We start from the raw sequence: 6,688 nt of genomic DNA, 5'->3' as shown, positions 1-6,688 counted from the left end.
TGGAATTGCCTTTAATCGTGGATATATAAGCACGGACGACCGCCGGCCTGCGGGTCTTTGTGAATACTTAATGAGCGACCTTCTGATAATTAAAACTGTTTGTGATAAAAATCTGTAAACAGTTTGTAAACAACAAGACTCGTATGTCTGTTTTCTTATCTAGTTGTTCTTGTATGCGTTTGTTGTTAACATACTTGAATGCAGCTGTATACAAGTAGTTTAAAAAGAAACGCAAACTTAGCGATAGCAAAGGGAAATGCGTGTTTTGTAAGAAACCATTTTTAAACTTTATATATGGTATATTCTCATTATATGTAGGTACATTTATATTTGTAATGTGTTTGAAAGTTAAAAGTATCTATATCATCTGAATATTTAACCATCAATACGACTGCGAAAAATGTGAGATTCGGAATACTGTGAGCTTATAACGGATTAAATAAATATTCCATCCATTTTACATCAGATTAATACACATCTCTTTTGGGTTAAAGCGTAAACCATCAAATATGAATGTTTATTACTTGAAATTCTCTAAGTGCTTTGTATTCTCGATGGACGAAACTAGCTTATATTTGTAACAAACAAATGAACAAGGAAATGCTAATGGGATTATACTCACATTTAACCATGTCCCTGGTAAACAATTGCTCTGCCCCTTTTATGTAGTAGTAATAGTGTTTTCCATGATTCCGTTCAATAAATTTAAACTTATCTTAATCAAAAATACATTAGTGTATTTGCGAAACATTATTTTAATTGCCTTATAATTATTATTATAAAGCTTGCCACGCTAGAATGTTTTGTTCCATGACAACATAACAATTTTTATGATTTATTGAAAGAACGCGTTTTAGGAACATTTATCAACTACTTTACTCTATATCCACTACTAACGAAAACATATAATCTTTTATTTTGATCAAAAACAATTTGAACAAACGTATAGACAGTCGATCAATTATTATCAAAGTTTAGAGACCACATAACAGTAACGTAAAGTGTTTTGTGTAAAATTATCCAATAATTAATTATGTCAAAAAGTATTATTAGTATCGATAAGAATCAGACATTTTTGTTTATTTTATACGAAAAAAAGGTTAAAAGTAAAAATGTATTCAATCTTAATTAAAAACTGTTCAAATGTAATTCCTATAATATTATGGACATATGTATAAAAAACAATCAAATTACTTCATGCAAAATGTAAACAATGTATATTTATTTAACAAGCAGATGTTGCAATTGATCCGAAACTTTTCGTAGACATGTGTGCTACGAGCGTGCTACGAACATTTAACTACGTAAATATTACAGTTCGTGGTTCATTCTGAAAGCTTTAACAGTTAATGAAGTTGTGTTTGTTGTGGAATACCTTCTTAAATTATGTTCAATTTAATCGTATTTCCATATTCATATTTAAAATTTGATGCTTATATGAATTTTTTATATTAAGCTTCTAATTCACCACAATAATCGCATTAACCACAATTCGTATTCTAATGACCTTGTTTATTTGAAATAAACTAAATTCGAAATGAAATACCACTAAATAAGAATTTGCAAGGATTGTATTATTGATTAATTTAAATAGAGTTATTGTGACAATGAGCACTTTGTGTAAGAAAAAAATGGCAATTCACTTGAAGTAAAGCATTTGCTTCACTATGTGACCTGTATGTGAGAGCAACTGTTTTCACACACACATCACATAGTTTGTTTCACATAAAGAATACAAACGAGGTACTAACTGCATAATTCACGATGTGCGCTTTTTACTAGTAGAGGATTAATATGCCGCCATGTTTTCTAAACACGTTAACGTTGAACATAACAGACTTAGCTCGCAATTAGAGCCTAAATTTCAGATAGTGACACTAATATTTCATGCATGGTATGACATAATTGAACAATTACGATAACTTCGCGGTTGCGTGTTTTATTCATAATTTATACAGAAAATAATAATTAGCGCCCTCACGCAACCTGTTAATTATTTGATACACGCACACGTATCTCCTAATGATAATGTTAACAATTGCTCTTATGCCCGTCGAGTGTCTCACATAATTGGGTTTCATATTATGATGTGAAACCACAAAAATTATTAAATATAATCCGATGACAAAACAGTGCCATCGGTTGTCAGTAATTAAAATTGTAACTCTAGTCTTTGTTTTTCACAAACGCTGATGGAACACTCGAATGGCACTGAAACAATACCTCTGTAATGCAGTCGGAATTTTTGCGAGCGGAATCCGAAGTGTGCATCCGTTTATTCATTAATTTTATCTGTTATCTTAAGGACTAAAACTACTGCCACGGAAATGCAGTGCACTCAGAGACGAGCTCAACTTATAAATTATTCAAGTAGTGAGACACTTCAAATATAGCACAGCCGTTGAACGTTATTTTGAGAACAACGACTGCTCCACCGACACTGAGCAGCGCAGGCTTGTCGCTTAACCCAATCTAGTGTAGCCAACTCGAACCATCCATTTGACAGTATAAAGTGACACGAATGACCGATATAGAATTATCTATTTGGCAATACAGATATTCTCGCCATATTTCTATGACTATGCCGAGAATAAGTTACTCTTTAATCTATACTTATTGGATTGGTTAAAACCCTTATGATTCTTAAAAACAATCATTCAGTTTTAGCTTTGGTTTCAAATTTGATGAAACAAATCAAGCTTAAATAGAATGTAATTAAAAATAAATATTTAGTTCATAAATAATGTGAATGTATGGAATAAATTAATTTTTAATTTGAAACTAAAATATACTGAGTATACTGCAACTAAAATACATAAAAGGTTACAAAAGAGATGAAGGTAGATTTATTTGATAAATAGCCTTAAAACATTTTCATTTAAAGCCCAAATATGCTTAATCTAGCAAAAGCTTTTGCTAAATTTTGTACATAGATCTGATTTATTTAGTAAGTATTTTCAATTTTAATTTCATCCAATTTACTATTATAGTTTAGAACAACATTAATGTAGTATTATTTATTTTATCAAGTTATACTTTCACAGAAATGTTCCTTTTAAGACTAAAGCAGATAAATATTACCATTTAAAAAAGAAAGACAGATGAAAATGCAAAGCCAGTCAGACAATTAAAATGGGTCGTGAAATATAAATTTAGATTGTGTATTGATTTTTAAAGGTCTGGCCGAATATTCATTGAAACATTTTTATTCTAAAAGCTTTTGGTTCACCTCACAGTCAACATGATATCATCGTATCCTATAACAGTGAAACTCGAAATAAACTTTTTCAAGTGTTTTTGCGTGTGCAATAAAAAAATTGCTAGAACGTTCGACATTTCATAAAATGAAAAGGATTTTGGTTTGAATAGTTTCTATGCTTGCTTTTAATTCAATAAGGAAGCAAAAGATACGAGTTAATTTTAATGACGATCATATCGATGTTTAAAATGAACATAATTTGGTAAAATCAAAAAATCAATCATTATATTTTCACTTTGTTTCAGTAATATAATAAAATTCATACAATACTTTACTTCAATTAATATAAAGCATAATCCAAAATATAAGTGATGATAGATTGATAGGAATTAGGAAGTTATTATAATGAGAGGACTAAAAATATTAATAAAAACTATCTATATCTATACAAAATTATCCAATTTTATTCCGTAAGACTGCTGAGTTAGCAACAATAGATGTTAGATAATATCGGTCATAACTATAAATTATCACGATGGAATGCTTAAGAGAAACATCGTTTTTAATTTTTGCCATTTTCCCCTTTTCTTCCCAAAGTAATTACTCCAAAGCCGTACTGTCTCTGAATCGCAATTCAGTATGTTTCATGCAAGACTGAAATAATAATAGCACGCCGTAAGCTTTGAAAGATTTAAGTTCTTTGTGGGTGAAGCAGGCTTCCCTTACTATCCCCTCTCAACATTGTTCGCGCTGTGAGCTACGAACACGGAAATGAAAATAAAGAACAGAGAACGTTAATCAACCCCGAGGTAAAAGCAAATTAATAAAAAAGTTTTAACGCAGAATAAACTTCACTAGCCAAACTTCCGACCTCGAAAGAGGCAAGAGTGATGCTGTGACACAAAATAATGACACAAAGGCTTTATTTTAAGAACCGCTATTATCTTTCCGCTGCACGGCTCGCTCTCGCCGTCGCTAAATTAAAATATCTTCGTAGAAGACTGAACCCGTTGTAAAGTAACTTTAAGATTTTTGTTTACAAATTGCTGATAAATGTGCATAAATCTTCCGGTTAATACTTTGTTGCATTATTCAATAGTATTAACTCGCGCCTAAGTAAGCGGCATTAGCTTGGTATTTATTGCTAACGCTTTTAAAGTTGTCGAGTCATTTATGGCGAGGGTTCCGTGTGCGGTGCGTAGAGACTATAGGCTTATGAGCACCGTGAGTACAATCTTAACACGGTCGGTGCGGATGGCGGCGCACTCTTGGCGTCGACTCAAAACCTCTTCATCCCCCTATGTCTCGCCGGTAAATAATTGCGGCCGTACCGCACACCACTCACCTCGACAATTACGTGCACTTTATTTAAAGGTGCTTCGCCTTTACTGTCTTACTTTAAGCCTTTTGGAGTTATTATGATGGGTCTTCGCGCTATTATGCATAAAATTGCTTTTAGAGATCAGCTTAAATTGAAACATGTTGGTGATTTGTTTGCGTCCAAAACATATACATATGTGATAGGATGATACACAGATAGGTTATAAATAAAACAATTTAATACTACCAATCTATTTATTTAAAAAAATAGTGTAAAGCTGAAATAATGTATTACATTTTAAGAGATTATTCCCATATAAACAATTCCGACAAAAAATTAACACATAACTTAATACTTAAATACTTCATCGTTATTGATTTTAATAATTAATTAGTTAAAAAAATACCCTAACGTGTCTCTTTGGTCGATATATTTGTAGGTCAAACATCAAAGAAGGCTTACTCTATTTATCGTTCAAGTTCCACATTTTGTTTATGCACTCGACTTTATGTTTACTGACAAACAAGGGGTTAAAATAATATTTGGAAAAATATGTAAAGTAGACAAAATAAATTGTATGAATATAGGTCGTGTTTTATGTGTTTGCTATATCGTAAATATTTGACAACGTGTCCGTGTATAAATAGTTTGTGATAAAGCTTTATAAGGTCCATCAATTAGGGATAAGGACATGCCGCGATGTATTTCATATTTTCCAGATTATTATTCCATATATTATGTGAAAATTTGTTTTTGTATTCCCTAAATCATTATCTAAATCGTGTGTATTAATACTCCATTAATGTTAAGTACATTAGTCTATTATTATAAAAAGAATTAAATAGCTGATGTTCACGTTTGTAACAAACATAGATTGTTACTTGCCTAATGAATTTACGGTAGGTACCTACAGACCAATTAAAATTCAAAGCATTTTAATTGGGTAATTTTAAAATTTGAATTTGAGTCATTTTGTTAGATCTACAAGGGCAAAATCATTAAAAAATGGTTGTAGCTGCGAGCAACTTGTTTGAGCTGAAAATGTTATTGAAACTATGCGAAAAAATCTATCGATAAAAAGATTTTGTTGAATACACGAGCCGCTGCCGTTCACGGAATATCTAAATTTGTTTTCGGATACTATTCGGGGTCATGTTGTTTCATGTTTCAAGCTAAAGTGTATTTTATTATGAACCTTTTTCAAAATCAAATGTATGCAAACTGTTTTGCTTTGACGGCTTGATTTCAGCATGAATGCACAAGCTCGCGCCGGCGTAATTCCATGGAAGATCAGTGTTAATGGACTAATTAAGAACCAAAAGTCCACATTATTGTGTTTTGTATTGTATTTGTTATGTGGATATCGTTTTTTCTTGTGTTTAATAATATAATTAATAATATAATAAAATACAGTTTTAAATTCGCTAAAAGTTTTAATTTATACCTACTTATTTGTGATATCGGTTATAGGTTTGTAATAAAGAGACGCGTTACACCAATATAGATCAATCTTTTTTGTAATTAAGGAGAGTAATTAATTCAGATTTACTTACAAAATTAATCGGCGGACTTCGTTTTACAATGAAAACCTGAATATGAAAATTGATAAAAATTGCATGTATTGTACGCATCCAGAAGTAAATTTCATCATTTATTATATCTTTAAAAACACGTTTGGAAATTATGCAACCGTTAAATCTCAGATTATTTCGCTACTTAATTCGTTACAAACTAAAGAAAAATTGCCATATAGAAACTGTAAACGTGCTTCTACATTGATGTAATAAAATATAATCTGGGTTGCCTAATTTTAATTTCACCAAGTCGTGAGCTTCACTCGACCTCTTGCAAAGCGCTATGATGCAAGAAAAATATTAAAAATTGCCTGAGATTTCAGAATTTTGGTAACTAGAAATTCTAAACTATTATATTCTCAAGTTGATAATAATATTTCAGACATTTCGTTCACCTAATTTAAAAACTAAGATAACTGAGTTCTTTATTTTCAGCCGAAATTTTGTTTAAGAGAACAATCTATGAAATATATTGTACAGAACAGATAGATCTTAGCTTGGACATGCTATCCAAAAGTTCATTCAAAAGCTTAATTTAAAAACGTTCTTAGTATACATAAATAAAGCATAGAATACAATAAACAAATGTCCGCA

This window comes from Colias croceus, chromosome 11 (genome assembly GCF_905220415.1).
Source record: "Colias croceus chromosome 11, ilColCroc2.1".
NCBI lineage: Eukaryota > Metazoa > Arthropoda > Insecta > Lepidoptera > Pieridae > Colias > Colias croceus.
Note: the sequence above shows the minus strand (reverse complement) of the source record.